Source organism: Eschscholzia californica, unplaced genomic scaffold (assembly GCF_041429995.1).
Source record: "Eschscholzia californica isolate CP2 unplaced genomic scaffold, dmEscCali1.0.p SCAF_2, whole genome shotgun sequence".
NCBI lineage: Eukaryota > Viridiplantae > Streptophyta > Magnoliopsida > Ranunculales > Papaveraceae > Eschscholzia > Eschscholzia californica.
The window spans coordinates 45027243-45050669 of NW_028238309.1; the positions used below are offsets into that span (position 1 = coordinate 45027243).

The following is a 23427-nucleotide window of genomic DNA, read 5'->3' on the forward strand; positions in this document are numbered from 1 at the left end:
CTCTAGCCACCTCATTAACTCAAGAGGAATATCAAGGTCTTCTTTTACTTCTCGATCACCAACGCCATTCTAACGGCACTTCCAATCCTACTCAAGGATCTACCGACGCAGGAATTAACTTTACAGGTATTCAATTCCTCTCTTCTCCTTAGGTTATTGATTCCGGTGCCGCCAAACATATATGTAGTTCTTTATCTCGCTTCTCACATTATGTTGATGCTCCACCTCAATGTTTTGTCCGTTTACCGGACGGTAAACGTATTCAAGTACGTCACATTGGAACGATTGTTTTCAATTCAAATTTAATTCTAAAAAACGTTTTACATGTTCCGGAATTTAAAATCAATTTAATTTCTGTCTCCCAACTCACCAATTCTCTTCGATGTTTAGTAACATTCGATTTTTGTTCATGTGTCTTTCAGGACCCAGTGACGAAAACGAGGATTGGACTTGGTGATCTCCATGAAGGACTATACTTTCTCCGCACGGATATTAGGATTTGTTCCTTTTCAATTTCTAGTTATAGTCTATATAATAAAGATGTTTCCGATATTTGGCATTGGCGCCTCGGACATCCTTCTTCTTCTATTTTTAAGTCTTTAATTTCAAGAACTCAATGTATGAAATCAGTTTCATTCAATAAAAATCCGTGCGAAATTTGTCCCTTGTCCAAATTTACACGTTTATCTTTTCCGTTAAGCAATTCTACTTCTTCTCGTCCCTTTGAATTAATTCATGCGGATTTATGGGGACCTTTCTTCGTCCCCTCAAACTCTGGTTGTCGTTATTTTTTAAATTTAGTGGGCGATTTTACTCGTTGCACTTGGATTTTTTTAATGTCAAATAAATCCGACACTACTCAATTTCTCAAGAATTTTTCTAATTATATATCAACTCAATTTGATTCTTCCATCTCCAATTTACAATCCGGACAAGGAACGATTCCTATTCCGAAAATTCAATCAATCCGATCTAAGAATGGTATGGAATTTATGAATCATGAACTTCAGTCATAGTTCCGTAAGAAGGGCATTATTCATCAAACTAGTTGCCCTCATACTCCTCAACAGAATGGCATCGTCGAAAGAAAACATCGACACATTCTGGAAGTAGCACGCTCCTTACGTCTTCAAGCCCATCTCTCAATTTCCTTTTGGGGTGAATGTGTTCTAACGGCAGTATATCTCATCAACAAATTGCCAACACCAACATTACAAGGCATTTCTCCCCATGAAAAACTCTTGGGTTCTCCTCCCAAATTTGACCATCTTCGGGTCTTTGGATGTCTATGCTTTACTAGACGTCCTTTGGTAAAAACAAAGTTAGATTCCCGAGCATCTCCGGGTATTTTCGTCGGCTATCCCGACAATAAAAAGGATATCGCGTTTTCGACTTGAATTCTCGTAAAATAATCACCTCTCGTGATGTAGTATTTTACGAAGACAAATTTCCGATGTTGTCTAAACATCCGATCTCTTCTCCTCCTCCTTACCGACCGATGGTCTCCATCCACGATGATGGTTCCTTTAATTTTCCGAGGACATCACTATCGGCTCCTCGTCAAGTCTCTCATCAAGCGTCTGATGTGCCTATAGGCACTCCCTCACGGCTTTTCGGCTCTGTCCCTTCCGCTTCGAGTCAGCCCGACAACGACTCCTCTTCGGGCACTCCTGGGCACCTCACGGACCAAAGCCAGAGCCCGACTCCCTCCTCCATCGATCACGCACCCACATCTCTAGGGACGCCTCCTCCCGATGGTCCAATTCATCATTCACGGCCATCCCGCAACCGCCGACCACCCACTCATCTCAATGACTACATCTGTCACTCTTACCCGGATTCTAATGTGGTCTACCCTCTTACTCAATATCTAAATTTTGAACAATTCTCGGGTTCTCATCAAGTCTTTCTCAATTCGGTAATCACAACCGTTGAACCCACTTATTTTTCTCAAGCCGTCAAATCACTTCATTGGCGTGAGGCAATGTCTAAAGAAATTGCCGCTTTAGAATCAAATAACACATGGACCATTACAGACCTCCCTTCTGGAAAAAGGGCCATCGGATGTAAATGGGTCTACAAAATCAAATTCAAAGCCGATGGCTCCATTGAACGCTACAAAGCCCGTCTTGTAGCAAAAGGATACACACAAATCGAGGGTCTCGATTTTCATGACACCTTTGCCCCCGTCGCAAAGTTAGTTACTGTACGCGTTCTTCTATCAATCGCGTCTATTAAAGGTTGGTCTCTCCACCAACTAGATGTAAATAATGCCTTTCTCCAAGGCGACCTCGATGAAGAGGTCTTCATGAAATTACCTCCCGGTTTCTCCAAACAAAGGGAGTCCAAAGTCTGTTGCCTTCAGAAATCTCTCTATGGCCTTAAACAGGCATCTCGTCAATGGTTCTCAAAATTTTCATCCGTCCTTATCAAGAAGGGTTTCACTCAATCCCTCTCTGACTATTAATTATTTTCTCTCTGCACATCTTCCGTACATCTATACGTTCTAGTTTACGTAGATGATATTGTCATCACTGGAAATGATGAATCCGCCATTTCCAAACTTAAATCCTTTCTCCACACCACTTTCTCTCTCAAGAATTTGGGTCCTCTTAAATATTTTTTAGGGATCGAGGTCTCCCGATCCTCCAAAGGCATATTCCTTTGTCAACGCAAATAGGCCCTTGACATCATTAAAGCCTCTGGTCTTTCGGCATGTCGTCCTTCTCCTTTCCCAATGGAACAGAAACTTCGCCTCAATCCTTTCGATGGTGATCCTCTTCCGGATCTCACCGTTTATAGACGGCTGATTGGTCGTCTTCTCTATCTCACCGTAACACGTCCTGATATCTGTTATGCGGTCAATAATCTTAGTCAATTTCTACAAAAACCCAGCACTACTCACCTTGATGCTACTCATCGGGTCCTTCGTTATCTCAAAGGATCCATTGGCCATGGCCTTCTTCTCTCTTCTTCCAGTTCTCTATACATCACTGGATACTGTGACTCTGACTGGGATGGATGCCCCTCCACTCGTCGTTCTACCACGGGTTACTTCACTATGTTGGGTTCTAGCCCTCTCTCTTGGAAATCCAAGAAACAACCAACGATTGCTAAATCTTCTGCTGAAGCAGAGTATCGTGCGCTATCACATCTCACTAGTGAGCTTCAATGGCTGAAGTACCTTCTCAGAGATCTTGGCATCACACATTCTTCACCCATGATGGTTCACTGTGATAACAAAGCTGCTCTCCATATCGCCGATAACCCAGTCTTCCATGAACGAACAAAGCATATTGAGATTGATTGTCACTTCGTTCGGGAAAAAATCAAAGCAAATGTCATCGCTCCTCGTTTTACACCAACTTCTGAACAACTAGCGGATATCTTTACCAAATCATTAGGAGCTGATGCATTCAAGACGATTATTGGCAAGTTGGGCCTCACGTCCCTTTCGGCTCCAACTTGAGGGGGAGTGTTAGAATATAGCAGTTTTGCTATTATGTAAAGTTGTTAATTATTGTAATATTCATGAATAGGGAAGTTTCCCAAGTTTCCCAATATTCATGAATAGGGAAGTTTCCCATTATTCCTAAATTACTTCTATATGTAAATCTCTTGTAAACCTATAAATACTTGTGTAAATCAATGAATAAAACACACAGAGAAATCTTCTCACATATCTCTCTCTCTCTTTCTTGTCTTCTCTCTCTGTGTTCAAGCTATTATTATTCAAGAGGTATTTTCCTCTTCACAGAAGTAACACCTCATTTTCCCATTTCATATACTTTTTTGTTGTCTGTGAACTCATCTAACAAAAACAAATTAAACGTACACAAAATTTACTTAACAATTAATCTTAGAATTATATTGATCTCATACAAAATATGAAACACTAAGTTCATATAAATTAATCTTAAAAATATAAAATAATATTTTATAGTATAACAGTGTGTGAACAGTACTTTAGTTAATATCATACAAATATGAAACAAAAAGTTCAAAACATATAGTATTAGGTTTGGAAGATGGACATGTGGGAATCAAAAATTGCAATTTTCATTTTTTTAGTGTTGCATGGCAACCTCATGTTTATCCTATTAATTACTTGGAAATCGTAGCTTCATTTTCTTGATATCTGCTAAACAAAAGTTGATAACATAATTACTTAGAAATCAAAGGAGTACTTTTGAAACCTATTAATTACTTGGAAATCAAATACTGCACTTACCTGGTAGAAAGAAACATATATACATTATAACTGGGAAACAGTTGAAAGAACGATTACCTTGCAACTTGTCCAAAGAAGGAAGAGAAGGGGTTGTGTACAACAACCGAGAAGGAAAACAAGAGAAGGTTACTCAGTTTGGCGGCAAGGGTTCGTTAATTTTTTTTAGTTATTTCTTTTTTGACCCCCCTACTTTGTGACTAGTTTCCTTTATGACCCCCTATTTTTCGTAAATTCAAATATAGCCCTCCATTTTTAATGTTAATGTCATAACTACCCTACCTATAAATATTTTTTTCAAAATAAAATAAAATAGAAAACATAAATTTCCACCTCACCTCTCTCTCCACCTCACCTTTCTCTCTCTCCACCTCACATTTCTCTCTCTCCACCTTACATCTCTCTCTCCAACTCACCTCTCTCTCCAACTTACCTCTCTCTTCTCCGACGAAGGTCGCCGATCAGAAAATTTTCCGACCGGCGACCTTCAAACATAAAAAAAAGTGTCCCATCTCTCTTTTTCTAAACACTCCGGCGAAGGGGTTTCCCTTCACCGGAGGTAGGTCTGTTTTTTAACAGACCGATACTATAAGTTCCATATGAAGAAAGAACAATGTATGAACTAATTGTATCTTAAGTATAACCAAATTTCTCCATTAAGAACTCTTCTCATCTCATTAAACAATCCTAATCTTCCATACCCAATAACAATTGATCTGAACTCAAAATCATAAGGTTTGAATCCTTCAATTCTCATATCTTTCATCATTTCCTCTGCATCATGAGGTAAATCCAACAAACATAAACCATTAATCATAAACTTAAAAGCTTGTGGATTCAAAGAAGAAGAAGAAAACCCAGAGAGGAGTTTCTTTAGATGAGCATAAGAATAAAAGCCCCCTATTTTAGATCCAAATTTAGACTCTGGTGTAATAAGATAACGGTAAAAGACAACAAGATCTCGTTTTTGTGCTTCTAATCTTCGAATAGAATCAGAAATTTGTATCTGGGTAGCATTAAATAGTCCTTGATTATCAAGAGAAGCAATGACATTGGAGACTAATTTAGGATTCCAATTGAACTAGGCTGCTTTAATTATCCTCTCGTACATCTGCAGTAATCAATTGAAGTATTAGTGAGAGAGAGAGATATATAAAGAGGGAGGGTTAGGGCTTACGGGTAGGGAAAGGGAGGAATGGTGGTGGATGTCGGAGGAGAGGAGATGAGAGAGAGTATTGAGGGCGACTGGTTTAGAAGATGGAGCGGCAAACTTGCAGATAAGTCAATGGGAAGCGACGGGGTTTCCTGAAACAGAGTCGAGGGAAGAGAGAAGACGGTGACCTTTCTTGCAGATCGAGCATACCACGACGGAGGAAGCTCGCTGGTGGTGGTGGTTAAATGATAAAGACCCCATTGATGAGTGAAGAAACATCTTTGGTTGGATGATGAACATATCTGTTCTTGAACAGACCTTCTCCGGCGAAGGGAAGCCCCTTCGACGGATGTTTAGAGAGAGAGAGAGATGAGAGATTTTTTTTTTCTTTTTTTATGTTTGAAGGTCGCCGACCAGAAAATTTTCCGACTAATGACCTCCGCCGGAGAAGAGAGAGGTGAGTTGGAGATAGAGAGGTGAGTTGTAGAGAGGTGAGTTGTAGAGAGGTGAGGTGGAGAGAGATGTGAGGTGGAGAGAGGGGTGAGGTGGAAGGGGGGTGAAAATTTATGTTCTCTATTTAATTTTATTTTGAAAAAATATTTGTAGGAAGTGTGGTTATGACATTTACATTAAAAAAATGGGGTCATATTTGAATTTACGAAAAATATGGGGCCATAAAGGAAGCTGGTCACAAACTAAGGGAGCAAAAAAAAGAAATAACTATATTTTTTTTATAGAGTCCATGGGTATATAGTCCAAAATAATGTTCAAAAAGGGGTTAGGATCCAATCTTCCCAAAAAAATGGATTTTTAGTCTTTTTACCATATGGACATAAAAACCTTCACTTTCTAAAATAGAGTCCCGTCAATGTCCCACCTTCATATTTCACGGGTTTTTAATTTGGGGGCGGAAAGAATCTGGAAAGGCAAGATTTGGACGTGATTTGGGAGTTTTAATAGGAACTAACGGATCAAGGATATTTTCCAAAACAGATTTGAAAAACAGATATTTTTCAAAACAGATTTTCTCTCTCATCCTTTCAGATTTGGAAACCAAATCTATATATCACTTTCTCTCACTTAACTTTCAGATTTGGAAAGACTATATTTTCTGAGATCAATTAGCGTGATTTGGGGGTTAATATTCAAAACATACATATCAACTTTCTCTCACTTAACTTTCGTTTTTACTCATACATAAACACACATCGAATACAAATTATGAAACAAGTTCGTAAATTAAGTGTTATTTATGACGAGGAAACCATCATTTGTCATGTATACAACGTAATTTATCATATGTATGTGTGTCATGTCCATTATGTACCATTGAATACTTAGATTATTTTCTGACATAAATTACTTGTTTTTTACGCGTACATGTCCATTATGTACCATAAATTATGGTAACATGTTAGGAAATGTAAATCTGAAATCATGTTTTTTGTTATAAAGTATGTGACTTATCATAAATTATGTATACTGTATAGTAAAGAACACAACCTTTGTACGACTGAAATGAAATTTTATTGAACAATAATCTGTGTTTTATTGTAAATGAAAATAACATAGTAGACTAGGTAACTTAAAAACAAACTCCGTTGGAATGTTGTCCGAGCTCTCGATCCTTACTGTATTTGGTCTTCCAGGTCTACGGCGAATCAAACATGGTAGTGTTTTTGACTCTTCATTAAATGTACGTGGTTCATCAAAGTTAGGGGCAGGGTTTATATGTTCCTTGTAAGTCTTCACATAAGACTCCTTTGTCCAAACAGGATCATAGAAACAATTTTCTTCATCGTAATTTATACTTCTATAGTTTATGTGATGATTCTGTAAGAAATTCCATCAGTGTTGGGTTATTACAAGAAAAAAAAAACATATACATTAGTTAGAAAAATTTATAATTTATCATAAGCGACATTAAACAATGAATAAATTATCTACAATGTTTGATAAACTTCAACATGTGTTGGAGATAAATAGTATTTTAGTTTGAATAACATTGACACTGTAATATAACACAAATATGTGTAATTTGCTATAAATTACATGTACTGTTTCAGAAATTACGCAATTATACGTACTTTATGAATAATTAAATATTCTTTTTAAATAAGGCTGCTAAAGTATGTATAACTGTTAACAGATTACATATATTTTACATTCTGTTATACAGTTGCAGTACGACCGAAATTGGCGTAATGTACTTTAAAGTATGAAAAATTTAATACGAATTACTTATAATGTACATTCTATTAAGAGAACCCGTACGGAATAATATTTGGATAAAAAATTGTACGGATGCAAAGTTCTGATGTGAAGAAATGTCAGAAAATCAAAAACCTAATATCAGAAAATCAAAAACCTAAATTACATATCTGAAATCTTCTGTATGAAAAAGAGAATGAATGATGTTTCGGTTTTAGATAGATATCAAAATCTAGTTTGTAAATAATTAAAACGATTTATAATCAATAGGAAAACTAAATCTAATGAAATATGATATGATGATTCGATGATACAGTGATTACAACCATTTATAAACAAAATCATATGATACAGTGATTTCAATAATAGATCAACGTTATCTGATAATTTAACATGACAAGCATTATTAGATCTTAACAATGGTGTTAATAAAGAATTTCAGTGTAAAACCTCATATGATATGAATGTTTGCACAACAATCGAATGAAGATGAAGGAAGATTTCAGATATTAATGGAGGTTTAATAACTAAATCGGGTTTAAGAGAGAGAAAATAAAGAATTTCTGTTACTGAATATAATGAAGCTAACCTTACTTTGAATGGAAACGTGATTGGAGAGAGAATGAGGGAGATAAAAAAGGAAAAGAGATATGCTACGATTTTGATGCAAATCAGTTACATTATATGAGGAAGGTTAGATACGGGATTATGAAATAATATGTATTATAGAGGTTTGTGTTTTCTCTCTAGATGAATACAAATGGACTAGATATCCATTTAGGATATTATTTTGGTTTTCAAACCCTTTATTGGATTAGAGAGGACTAAAAGTCCTATTAGAGTCCGTTTTTTGGGCTATATATAAGCTCAAAAATTCTTTTTTATATGGAGAGATAAAAGGGTTTGGTTGGTTACTTTAACCCAATATTTTTATGTACACCTATTGTAGTGAGAATTTCAAAGATCCACCTAAATAGATAAAACTTTGAATTCAATTAAATTTGTGAGTAAATTGTCTCCAAAAGGTCTTGGGTCGGATCTTGGATTAAAAGTTCTTAATTTTGCATAAAAAATGAATAACGCTAAACTTCAAAGCTCTTAAGAACATTGAAAATCTCAAAAAAAAGGTCTGAACCAATAACGCTAAACTTCGAAGATCTCACTAAACTTCGAGTTTTTTTTCCTAATGTTATTTAGATTTGGGTCTGGTTTCCTATTATACTAGTAAATGTTAGTCCATGTTCTTTTCACAAAAAAATAAAATCATGTCTATATTTACCTATATATATATATATATATATATATATATATATATATATATATATATATATATATATATATATATTTACCTATGCATGTTTCACAAAATAACTCTAGATTACTGTAAAATTTTTAAAACTCTCAAAGTCAAGGAGTACACAAGATCTTCCTAAATTGGGAAAAGTGATTAGATTCTAAGATAAAACCCTAGGCATCAATAGTTTAGTTGAGCACTTGGACTTTACATTTTATTTTTGCAACGCCCTTTATGAGAATGTGGTGGAGGGGGATATAATTTACTTGTTAGGTTTGGAGCATCTAATATATGATTCACTTACAAACTCTTTTACGATTTAAGTTGATTTCCACTAACAAACCCTCACAAATTCAACCAATCCCAAGATTACAAAAAGGAAAAATAGCCGATATTGTTCTCATTCTTATTCTAAATCAATGATCTAAAGAATTAAGTTAAGATGTATTAGCTTTCGAATTCAATAAAAATATATTACATTAAAAAAAATGAGGAATAGAAAGATATTGATCATAACCCCTTACGAGTCATGATTCTGACTTTGGGTGGAGTTTTCACTACTCGTTTATTTTACTCTATATATAATATAAAATTGAAAAATATAAAAAATGCCATAGCTTTTAAACGAAAAAAAAGGCTCTCTATCTTTTATCCAAATAAAGTTTATTCCTCCTCACAAGACAACATGTACAAGGGACCAACACAATTACTCCTTTTCATTTGATTCCTCCTTTTGAGAGTACATATACTCTCAACTTGTTTGCCATGGAGTGTGTAGGTTTGAAATTTTAGGGAGAGAGAAAGTAAGATAGAGAAAAGAGAGATAAGGGTATGAAGAGAGTTCATAATATTGAGTGGAGAACAATTTTAATAATCCATTGAGTCTTCATGGTGGTGGGTGAACAGTGTTACATTTTTTTTGCCCTAATTTTGTCAGACTTTATGGGGGAAGTCAACATAAAAGGTAGAACACATGCTTTTTAAATGGTATCTCTACTTTAATGGTGAGCCAAGTTGGATAATTGGAGAGGTCATGGTTGTATGGCACTCATTACCATGGAATAGTTCTTAACTATTAAGGGGTTCATTCCCTATGAGATAAGGCCTAAGGGTTGCTGAAGTATCTAAACTCATCAAATATTTGGGGTTGATTTAGTCCTTTTTGACTAGCTAGGTTCTTAAGATTCACAACATTTGTGAGACAGACTACATGGTGTTACCTAGTGTCTTGTAGCCCAGTTGGTTGAGATGCTTTCTAGTGCTCCCAACATCATGGGCTCCAGACTAGGTATGAGCATGACAAGACTACTTGGTGTCATGGTGATATAGTTCAGAACAAAAAGAAAAATTTGAATTGTCTCAATGTAATCCTATTACAAAATTATCATGATGAAGATTTTATCTAGCTTTAGTAAGAGCTTACTCATTTTATCTAGCTTTAGTAAGAGCTCACTCACTAACAACTTGCTGAGACCTAAAGGAGATCTAAAATTAAAATAAAAATTCAATGGGAAGAAGTACTATTCATTCTTGACCACAAACTGGGTAGATAGTAAAATGGAGAATGTCTTTCTTTCCTTTTGTCTCTCTATGTTGGGTAAAAATATTATTGGGTTATTTTCTTTTTGCTCCTAGTTTGTGATCACCAATTTTATTTTTAACTTATTTTTTCGTAAATTCATGTGTCCCCCTTTTTTGTTCACCCTCAGTTAAATATAACATTTGAGTTTTTTGTTTTTCTAATTACCCTTCCTCCAAACATTAATTCTCATACGTCGATTATCTCTCTCTGATGTTTGAGACCACTAGAAGTGGTCGTACGCGACCTCCATGAGTTTTCTTCTCCTTCATCTCCTCTCTAACCTCCCTTTCTCTCTCTATTTTTTGTTGCTGCTACTGGGTTTTCGCGAAAGTAACTTGTTGTTAATATCCCTGCTAAAACTAAACAGAGAAATAAATGTTAAAGATGGAGGGGGGCAGAAGAAAAATAAAACTCATGAAGGACGCGATTGGTCAGTCGTCGGTGACATTGGAGAAGAGGGGAGGCGCATATGTGAATCAATTCTGGAAGAAAGATAATTAAGGAAACAAAAAAAATCAATAGTTAAGATTAACTAATTGTTTAGATAAATGGAGTCATTTTTTAATTTATGGAAACTAAAGGGCCAAAAAGAATCTAATCACAAATTAGGATGTCACAAAAGAAATAACTCAAAATGATTTAGTTAGTTATTTAAAATCTAACACTTCTTTAATTGCCAACAATCAGTTGTTGTGCATCTACTTAAAAAATCAGAAGTTACAAGTTGAATTCGCAATGGAGGGGAACCATCTTTAAAATAAGGTTTCATGCCCCTAGGATAATTTTAGTGTTCTTTATATGACCTTTAGCGACCAGGATGTCTATATTGATGGTAATCATAGTGTTTATTCAATTCACGCATTTGTTCATGATGTACTTTTTTTTTAGAAAGAAGTAATATATTGATTATTAAGTCGAGACAACACTCAAAAATTCGAAAATTATAATATTAGATAACATCGACTCCTAAGAAAATAAGAAGACCTTGGGTGCAAGCAGGCAAAGCCTCGCTTCGGACCCTAAGGGCCGAAGGGCCTCATAAGTAGACTACAAAGAAAAGATTAAGGGGGTCCAAATTTATTTTATCTTTATAAAAATGTTACCAAAATAAACAAGTGGCATACTTTAGTTCAATTGGTAGAAAGCATGGTAGAGAGTCCAAACAACCTAAGTTCAATCTCAAGCATAAGCATTTCATCAAAAAAAATCTCAAGCACAAGCATAAGCATTTTTCCTTCTTAATTTCTTTTTAGTTAATTCCTATTTGGCCCCCTACTTTGTGACCAGCTTCCTTTATGGCCCCCTATTTTTTGTAAATTCAAATATGACCATCTTATTTGATGCAAATGTCCTAACTACCCTTCTTATAAATATTTTTTTTAAATAAAATTAAAAAGAAAACATAAATTCCACCTCACTTCCCTCTCCACCACTTATCTATCTCCACGTCACCTCTCTCTCACCAACTCACCACACTCTTCTCCGACGATTTTAATTCATACCGATTTGATAGGGATTCGACATTGAGCTACCGATTTGAACTCCAACAGCTTTGCCAAGCTACTGGAGTTGAACTCGGTCGGTCCATGTCGAATTCGCTAAACTAGAATCGACACGAAGCCACTGATTGTCTACGAAGGAGTTCGACTTGAATTCATCGATTTCAACTATGCACCACATATAAATGACAAACACCAAACTAACTAAGACCAGTTCATCAAACCATCTGTCACAGTCTCACTACGCACTGCACATGATAATGGATTCTCATATGCGGTTCACCATGTCTCTTTATCTTGAGCTTCGTGGTACGCCCACCTTTCTAGAGGGAAGAGTTAAAGCCATTGAAAGAGAAGAAAATAAAGGTAGACGACACTTCAAGTTCTTTCATACCTTCAAACATAAAGAACTTCATGTTCTTCATAAGAAAATCACGTGAACATGAAAGAGAAGTTAGAGAACACAAAGCACTGCAACTGAATAACTTATGGCAAATAATACTTTTAGAGAATCAAAAAATTCATTGAACATCAAATCGGATAACCTTGTACATCTAGCCTTACTTTTAACAGATTCTTAGTTGAACAAAAACATAATTTGACAATATTAGTATTCAAAATTTACATAAAACAAAAAGAGTACAAACACATTCATCTATACATGATTGCAAAATTGATAGTAGCCATATGGAATGGAAAACAACCAAAAAAATGGGACTATGTTAATCTAGTAATTGTTCTTGGACCTCCAAAGAACATATGTAATAATGTATCTCTCTTAAGAATTTCATCAAACACTTAATTGACAACTTAAAAGATCCATATCTTCATCTTCTTCCTTCCCCTAAAGCTACCAATCCATTGACAAGCACATCAAGCTGGTTTTATTTCTCAATTTCACTTTTTGTTTCAACTGAAGCTACAATCCATAAAACCTAATTATTGAATCTCAAATTTCTAGTGGGTTCTACAACTAGCCATCATCCCAAAACCTAATTAGTAAAAAATCATTGTTTGTATTATTAATCACAGCTGATCTTCCTCCTCCAACGCCACGACCACCACCACTAACAAATTTGGAGCTTAGGTTGAAAAAAATCGAGTGCTTAGTGAGATTGAAGAGAAGAGAGATGAAGAACTCGGAGTTTCTCCGCTATTGGAGATAAAATCAACATATCTAGAAATTCTAGATATGTTATATATAGGAGGGTAAGGTGGGAAACAAAAAAAATGAAAAAGTGGAAAGAGGGCATTTTACCAAATTTTTCTTGAGGTGGGGCAAAAAAAGAAGACACCCTTGGATCGGGGCATTTTACCAAAATCCCCTATTTTAGTGGGCACCAAGCTGGACACTCTAGCATCTCCCAATAATAGAAGTGTTTATTTCAACGAAAAAGAATAGTAAAAGTGTTTTCAACTCTAGTGCTGTATTTTAAAAAAAAACTTTGACAATAAAAGTAAGGTTAATACTGATTTGGTCCATAATTTATGATTAATTGTCCAATTTAACTCTCACAATTGTTCGACAGTTCGATGTGGTCTCTAATTTTTGTCAGACCTTTCGTTTCTACTTTTATGTAAATTTTTATTTGTATGTATGATTGTATCTCTTTTACCTCCACTTCATCATTTCATCTCATCTACATCACCTTCTTCAACCTAAGAAGGTTGTCGGCCGACAACTTTCGAACGACGATTTTCACATTTTTTAACTCTTTTATCTCATCTTTCTTCCAACCAACACCACCACCTTCGCCACCATCACGTTCGCCATCAATCCTCTCCTTCCTTCCCTCCCTCCCCCACTCTCTCTGTTCCAACGGAGGAGAGAACCTCTTCTCTGCAAGTTCACTTATGAGGAAAGTTTCATCTCTATATGGATTACGGGTTGCCCCCAGATTCAGACAAAGTTCTGAAGGGATTTTTCCCTCCGCCAGAACAGGGAAAGAGAGAGAAGGAGAAAAAGATAAAAGAGAGAAGGTGGCAGTAGGTGGAAAAAAATGAATGTCACCAACAAAAAGTAGTCGGTCAGACAACCTTTTGTCAACAACTTTCTTAAGTTGAAAAAAGTGAGGCGGAGAATATGGAAGGATGAAGTAGAGGAGAAACAGATAAGAAAAAAATGGGTGGGAGGTCTAAAGACAAGGCCTTATTGGTACAAATAGTCCATTCATCTCCCAAAACGAATCAAAAGTCCAAAAACAAACTATAATCCCAAATCTAGTCCAAAAACGGATCCCAATGCACTAAATCCCATCTCTAGGGAATTTTTTTCTTTCAATTTTACCCCTCTACACATATAATTATGTACACATTTTTCAGTACATTATTTAAATAGTGTGGTACATTATTCAGATAGTTTGTATATTTTTTTAAAATGTATGTTCTAATTGTCTAATGATTTACAATATGTACATTTTTAAGAATGTGTAAAGAATGATAATACAATGTATTTTCTTCAAGCTTCTTTTATATTTTAACCATTATTGTCGCATTGTATTAGTTGTACCATACATTACATACAATGTATACTTCATTTGTATTTTATAATTCAACCATTACTCTAACATTGTCGAATTTATACCTTACATTGCTCATCATGTTTTTCAAGCATTACTTACGATTCTCCATGCATTTTTCAGAATTATTGTACATTATTCACATAGTTTACAATTTACCAGATACAATTTCACACTTAAAAATGCATTGCACAAACTACCAGATAAAATATACCAACATTGAATTAGAAATACATCACATCTAATAATCATAAAAAGTCAAGTTCGTAAACTAATTTTTCAGATGCTAAGAACCTAAAATTATAGACTAAAATGGATTACATATTTAAAAATGCATTGTACAAACTGTCAGATGCAATATACAAGCTACCAGATGCATTAAAAAGCTACCAGATGCATTGCACAAACTACTAGATGTATAAAATCTGTTGACTGATGGATGGTATTTTGCCATTTTAGACAAAGGACTAAAAACCTATAGATCTTTAAGGGTGGATCTTGGATCGAATTTTTCCTAACTTTTGGACTTTCAACCCATGGCCCCTTCCATATATGAAGAAATTACATATGAAAGCAATAAATAATACTACATATTATGCAAAGGGCCCTATTCTATTTAGTCAATACTTTTTAGGGTCATTTGTGTTTTGGGTCTCAATTTGTGACGAAATGGTTGATTTGACTTCATAAGTTTTCGACAGTTTAATCTGGCCTTCATTTTATGTCAAACCTTCCTTTATATTTTTATGGATTTGTGTAATTATATTTTCTTATTTTTGTCCACCTCATACGTTACTTTTTGTGGGTTAATCTTATAATAAGTTTTATTAGGAACTTTAGATTGTGTTATGCATCGTGACTACAATCACTAGAAATCTATCAAAATTATTTGAAGGTACTGCTTATGAACTCTTCAATAACAACATACAATATAGTGATTTGTAGTTGTCACCTTACCAGTCTTATTCATTTTTCAACCATTTGATTGTTATAACATTGTTTTGAATTATCTAGACATAATGTTCTGACAAAAATGCTTAAAAATATCTCTAATTTTTTTTGTTGAACATATCTCTAATTTAATTAGTAAGCAGGCTTGGATTTCAAACATTACAAATGACATAAAAAAAAGTTTCTACATGGCCAACCTACCTTTTTTTTAATTCGATCAAATTCCTCTTTTCCACCATCCTATATGTGATCTATAAGTTAATTTATTTTGTTTTTAAAATATTTTTAGAGGTTTATAATTCAAGATAATATTACTGATATCTTTCCACTGGATTTTTGAGATAATTAACACAGCAGGAGGAATTTGTGCACAAGTTTTGGATTTTAGTAAAGATTAACATATTTTGATGTGCTAATACTCTTTTCATGGGTAACCTAAGCAACATTCTATTGAGTAATCCTAGAACGAGGCACTTTCCACTCCCCACTAGATCAAAACTCAGACCGAAGGTCGGTTTGATTTGCATTTAGATTTGAGAAATTCATCCCTCTATTTTGGTCCCTTCCTCAACCCTCCACCGGTGTAGCAACATATCACTTGAGTGTGGAGCAATTGGAGAGAATTGTGAGAAAATATACTACAGTGATATGTTAATACATCAACAATTACAAACTCATTAACCTCTACGAGAGTTCATGTTTTGATAATCGATTTATTGTCAATTTTACTAAAAAATTTTTCAATGAAGACTACTAAACTATCATTCGATTTTACTAAATAGTTGAGAACTAAGTAACATAGTGTGAAGACTAATGAAATCTGACAGATAAAATACTTGTATTCACTAATTATATTAATACATCAACAATTACAAACGCATTAACATCTACGAGAGTTCATGTTTTGAAATGTTTTGATAATCGATTTATTGTCAATTTTACTAAAACTTTCTTTTTCAATGAAGACTACTAAACTATCATTCGATTTTACTAAATAGTTGAGAACTAAGTATCATGGTGTGAAGACTGATGAAATCTGACAAATAAAAATGAGCAAGACGCATCAACTTAATTTTGTCAAAAATGGCACATCCTCTAGATGGACTCAAACATACCGTACAACAGAGCAACTCGATACTCCTAAAACGAGCATTTAGTCTCGAAGTTGAATATTGATGGGTCATGAAAATGCCCCATCTGAGTCGTTTAATTTAGCCAAGTTAGTCGGTTTCGAGTCTTTATTATAATAAAATGGTTGGTTTTCCTGATTAGGTGTCTTTTGCAGAGTTAGGTGTGAAAAACGGTTAAAAACGAGGAAAAGATGCATGAAGGGTATTTTGGTCATTTTGAGTCAAGGACATTCTGGTAACTTGGTCAAGGTCAGTGCGTGGTTGAAAAGTAGAGGTCGAGACGAGTCCGTAGGAAAAAACGGAAGTCAATTCGGAGTCCGGATGAGCGAAAAATGCAAAGTCAAAATCAGGTCAACATTTGGTCAGCATTCGGTACAATGTCGGGCAAGTTTCTGGCCTGCGGTATGCCTAAGGACACGTGTCGAGATCGGAAGGCCGTCGCATCCAGTTCCCGTGTTTCTGCTGAGCATCAAAATGGAACTTATAGGCCGGATCCTGTGTAGCGCGTCGCGGCTTTCTTCGGTAGCCCCCTTCTCACGTTATAATCTCAGCCGCTACCTTCCGCGTCCTTCAGATCAACGCACGAGGTTTCTCTGCCGGTCACCGATCCAATGTAGCGCGTTGTATCCTATTTTAGTAGTCCCGCTCCTACGTTTTAATCTCGATCATTGGCTTCCGCGTTTTCTAGATCCAACGGCTGCCGAGATTCAGCTCTATTTCTTTTAATCCCGTGCTCCCGAAGCTGTTTAGTCTTCATGCTCCCGGCCACGTGGCTCTCTCCCGTCCACCCAGATCCCGCGCTTTCTTCCATCCAAGGGCTGCTGCTCTGTCTCACCCTATTAACTTATAACCGGCTACACCCTAGCATCCGAAATTCCCACAACTAACCCTAGCCGCCTGGGTTTTGTCCTTTAAACCCCTAGAATTCCCAAAGTAACCCTCTCTTTTTTCACTTTTTACCACTTTAACCCAACAAAAACCCTAATTTCACCTAAACCATCTTTCCCATTTTATCCCTTTTCTACCAAAAACCTACCTATAAATAAGTCTCTTTCTCCTCCATTAAAACCCAGACTTGCAAACCCTCTCAATCTCCCTCTCCTCTTTCAATCCCCTCTTACCTATTTCTTTCTCTCTTCTCTACTACTAAATCCACTTTATCCATTATTTTTTCATCTTTCTCTACTACTACTTCTTCTCTACCACTATTCTTTCTTCCATTAATAATCTTCTTCTTCTTCCTTCCATATTCTTCTATCATATTTACCCTCTTCATCTCTTCTTTCCAACTTCTTTCTAGATCTAATTTCTTCCTTCTCTTTCTTTTTCTTATTTGGGTGGCAATAAAATAGCTATTACTTAGATTTCTTGGAGTAAGATTCTTGAGTACAAATGGAGCAAATCTTAGACAAATTGGAGATACATGGGGATATGGAATTTGATTGGTGATTTCTTTCCATTAATTTCTTAGTATTTTCATTTATTTTACAATGTCAATGAATGTTATTCTAGATTCCATGTATAGTTAACTTAGCAATCTAAGGTTGTGAATGAAACCCATTTTGGATCTTTATAATACTTGTTCTTGATTAATTAAATCCTTTGGTGTGCTTTAATGTCTATTGGTTGTTTATCTATATGGATTGGATTTTCTTTCCATTACTCATGCCTCATAATTAGATATTTCATACTTTCGTTAAGTTGTTAGATGGAGTATGCTTTTTAGATGATGAATAATAGTTTGGCAATCCGAATCTCTATAAGGTAGACAATTAAAATTAGTAATTATAAAATTGTTTTATCTAGAACATCATCCGGAATTCAAATAGTTCATTATATTGGATCCCGAGTAAATACAAAAGAGATTTAAGTAATTAAGTGTTTGTTTTATAAAGTGAAATTATGCGGTGGATTTTATAACCTTAGATATCTTCTTACCTCTCTCTTAGTTAGTTTATTTAGTTTTATTCGTTTTCTTATTTCTTACATATCAATCATCAAATTTATGAAGTGGGGTGTGTGCGCGCTTTAGTCTAAGTTAGTTATTGACATTTTGATTATTGGGCTAAACTTGCCGTCAATATCTGAAATTGCCTACTTATCCCTTGGGACGATACTCGATCTTATTTTCATTACTATAACTTGACCCCGTATACTTGCGGGAATAGACCTATTTTGGGCCTATCAAATATCAATAAAGATAGTTGGATCGAATGAATTCAAACAAAATACTTAAAAATTGAGCAAGACGCATCAACTTAATTTTGTCGAAAATGACAAATCCTCTAGATGGACTCAAACATGTCGTACAACAGAGCAACTCGGTACTCTTGAAGCGAGCATTTAGTTCTCGAAAATGAATATCAATAAAGATAGTTGGATCGAATGAATTCAAACATAAAATACTTACAAACTGGGCAAGACGCATCAACTTAATTTTGTCGAAAATGACAAATTCTCTAGATGGATTCAAACATGTCGTACAACAGAACAACTTGGTATTCTTGAAACGAGCATTTAGTTCTCGAACTTGAATACCAATAAAGATAGGTGGATTTGATTAACAATTGGATACCACCAGAAGAGGGTACTGTCAAGATTAATTTTGATGGCGCTTTTGGAGTAAGAGGTTCATCTATAACGGCCATTACTAGAAACAGCAGATCTGAAATCCTAGCTCAGAAGGTGGAACTTATATTAGCACAAACTAGTCTGGAGACCGAGGCAAGAGCTTGCCTTCTAGCTGTGAAAATGGGAAATGATTTAGGGTTCCACTCGGTTACATATGAGGGAGATTGCATGGTCTTAATATCAGCTATATCTAGTGACGACATCCCATGGCGAATCCGACCGTTCGTGCTGGATGTTAGGGTTGAGTTGGATTCGTCTCGTTTAAGGGCACTCTCCTTCTGCCCGCGAGAAGCTAACATGGAGGCCCACAGCTTGACCCAGGCAGTGTTAGGTTAATATTTTGTTCTTACTTGGTTTTGGTCCCTTGTCGACCATAATCTTAGTTTGATCTCGATGTAACTTCTAGTTGTACTCTTATTGCCTTTTTGGCCTTTGAAGTTATGTGATTCCAAAAAAAAAAAAAAAAAGATAGTTGGATAGAATGAATTCAAACATAAAATACTTAAAAATGCCTATAGTGGGACTTGAACCCACAACCTCAAGCCCCCACTCGTCCACGGATCAAAGCCACAAGCTTAAAACCTCTGAGTCAAACTCTACACTTGATTAGATGTATAGTAATATACAAATATATCTATAGAAAAAAAAACTTAAATTGCTAATGGAGGGATTGGATCCCACAACCTCACACACATAACTAAAATCTAATCCACACAGTAACCACTATGCCATATCCTTCTTTATGTCAATATCTTACATCATTAGATAAATATATAGATTTATATATACCTACATTAAAAAAAAAATTTAGTGCTACTATTATTATTTTTCGGGAGGATCCAAGGAGTGTGGTCGCACTCCTCGTACCCACATGGATCCGCCCCTGTTGGGGGAGGGATCAAAATGAAAGGATAAATAGAATTTTTGGTTATATTTACTACCAATCCTAGTTGACTATCCATCACAACAGTCAAACCTTATTTCTTGAGAGTATCATTACAATTCCGACGAAGTTAAATGGCCTAAATCCGACGAAATTAAATGGCCTAAAATCTACGGGATCGAACTTAGGACCTCCACATTACAGAATAGATGCATTTACCAACTTGGCTACAAGTTGTTGGCTAATTATTTTGTAGTTCAAAGGGTATCATAACTCTAACCTTTGTCTTGAAATGCTCCTACTTGTGAATTTATCCGAATTTATGGGTGTTGCTAAATAAATCACTGGTTTGAAAAAAAAAAAATTATTTTATTCAATAAAATTATAGGCAAAACAACTAACAAATAGCAAAAAAACTAAAAAGATGTTTTAAATTACAAAACAATTCTTATACAAAGAAACAAAATATAAAATAACAAAGTAAATAGTTGTTTTTTCTTTTGTACAAAAAAGAAGAGAAAAAAAGTAAATAGTTCAAGAGAGAAAAGTACTCTATTTTCTCCAAAAAAAAAAAAACTTATCTCCTTGTAGAGGAGATAGAGAGAACTTTTGTTTATCGGGAAAAAAAATTGTGGTAACACGATATTTTTTGTTCAATAAAAATGTTCGTATTATTTTCACCAAAAAATGCTACATTGTAAGTAATATTACTGTATTGTTTGTGTTTCCATTCTTAGTTAGTTTTCTACCAGTTATGTTTTGGCTCTCTATGAATCGGGTGTCGGGTAATAAATTCATTAAGACTTAGGTCGTTCTAGTTGTTGAAATATCTTTCTATATGTTCAAATATCCCATATAATAATATTAGGAAATATCAAATATTAGAAACAAGTCAGATATTAGGAACTAGTAAATTATCAAAACAATAGGAGATCATGGCTCACCAGCATAACGAGATAAACCTGCTCAATGAACGACTAAACAACGAAGCACAGAGGCTAAAATCATTGGAGCAGAAGAATGACAAGCTCAGTGAATAAATTTATGTTTTGAAGTCTAAGTCGGGCCATGATGACAGTTTCAAGGCGAATATTTTCGCAATTGGTAGACAAGTTGGACATATGCGATATCTATGCACCAACTTGAGGGGGAGTGTTGAAATATCTTTCTATATGTTAAAATATCCTATATAATAATATTAGGAAATATCAAATATTAGAAACTAGTAAGATATTAGGAATTAGTAGATATATTAACATAAAACTATTAGAAACTACTAAAATATTAGGAATTAGTCAAATTAGAAACTAGTGCTATTATAACTCTATAAATAGAGTCTTATATTTCTTTTGTAAACCATCAAGAAATAAAACAAGTTCTTTGATCAATTTCAACTCCAGTAAGAAAACAAGTTAAAAATCTAATGAAGTAGTGAAGGAACTTTTGATTTTTTACTCTGATGACGAAATAAAGTAATAAAGCTGAGACAATAGATTAATGGAAAGAATCTTAATAAGATAAAAACCTCAAAAATTTGGAATACGTACACCTTCAATGTTCATGAATAGTTATGTATTTATTCATAATACTCTTTTTATATTTTTGTATAACTTAATATTTGGTATACCACTTGTACCAAATATCAGAAACTATATATTTTTGTTTACAACAAAACACATTATCATCTAAAAGATTAAACTCATTTTCCGAAACAATGATATCCAAACTATTGCATCAACTAATAAGAATAAATTTCATCAAAAAAAACTGATAAGAATAAACTATTAAAGATTTACATACATATCATGAATCGGTTATATTTAACATTCTTAGATCTTTAAAATGATTAGATATATACTTATTTAGTGGAAAGCTTTTGAAGATATGGTTTACAAATAAGTTTTTGTCTGAAATACGAACTTCTAAATTTGATTTTGCAACATAAGTTTATTTCTTAACTACGGACTTTTAAATTCGAGTTTTTATTTTACTTACTGCTGGCTGTCAAAATTTGTCAATCTTATATCAGTCTGATAAATGAACCCGCAACGTTAGATCCCGTCGTGATTGATCAATTTTCTCATTTGATTCCTGCTTCTGAAAACCTGGGGAAAAACCTGCAAAGAATTCGGAAACCTCTTTGACGCTCAAGACAGACAACTTACCCGTTGTAGTTAAAGGATTAAGTATTAAATGATCCTTGTGGAATGTACGTTCTTCGAAGTGATTTGGTGCCTTTTTATAGGTAGCTTTGGACCGAATGTCGATAGACGGTGTGGATGAAGCAGTTTACATCCACCGTTCGAGATTGAGACTACTCTTACGTAGTTAGGAGATTTAGGGTGTTCTCTTTGAGTTATCTCGTATATTGGATATCTAGGAGTTCCTTTGTTCTATGATCCTCACTAGATATCTTGTCAAGTTGATAGATTCTCTAGGAGATGTTTCCTCCTTTAAGACTTTTGAACTCCAAGTTACTTAAATACTTAAGATCTTGGCCGACTGAGAACTTTGATATGATCCAGGATTAAGTCGGTAAACGCGGGGCGCGCTTCTGCCTTCCCATGTTTAGGACTTAAGGCATCGACCTTGCTTACGTGGACTTCCTTAGCCATCTCGCAAGTCCCGGGGCAGACTTTGTTGTATTTGAGGCAAGGCAAGGTTGAGGCTCCTAAGACGATCATGTCGACCACCTGATTATGGGCTTAAGTGGCAGACCCCTTTGGGTTCAACGGACCTTTGCCTGGAAACAGATTGATCCGTTGGGATTTTGGTCTTTTCTTCACTTATTGACGATACTCAACTGATGAACATTTTCTGTATCATCACTACGAACTTTTGAATCTGACTTTTCAACAGAAGTTTTCCACGGTCAAACTTTGAATTTATCTTTGCCTTTAATGTTTTTACTACATAGAGAATAATCCATGAAATATGCCTTACTGGCTAGTTTGACTGGGATAAATCATGGAATATATCTTACTCATTCCAGATTTAACCATTGGATCGTCAGTTCCAAGAGATTGAGAATCATTGGATCTTAGGATAGAGATTTGAGTTTATAAATAGGAATCATTGGTAAGTCAATTTCAAGAACTCAAGATTAGCCTAAATGAAATAAAAAAAATGAAGGTATGGTAATAGGTGCGGTTTTCAAGTTATTGTTATCAAAGAAAAACTTCGAACCAGATAGAATGTCATTGATATGCAGTATCTTATTCTCCAAATCAGAGTTTAGGAAGAACATTTCAAATAGGAGAAAAGCGAGGCAACAATTTCATTGGTATCTAAGACTCATGTTCTGGAAGAAGAAAAAGAAAAGGTAAACTAACTCTAAACCTTCTCG

The 23427-nt window shown here is 34.9% G+C and overlaps 1 pseudogene; it reads right to left on the bottom strand.

The window, feature by feature from the left end:
- Window positions 1-4750: 4750 nt before the first annotated feature.
- On the bottom strand, window positions 4751-14940 carry LOC147558264 (pentatricopeptide repeat-containing protein At2g17033-like; annotated as a pseudogene).
- Window positions 14941-23427: the final 8487 nt, after the last annotated feature.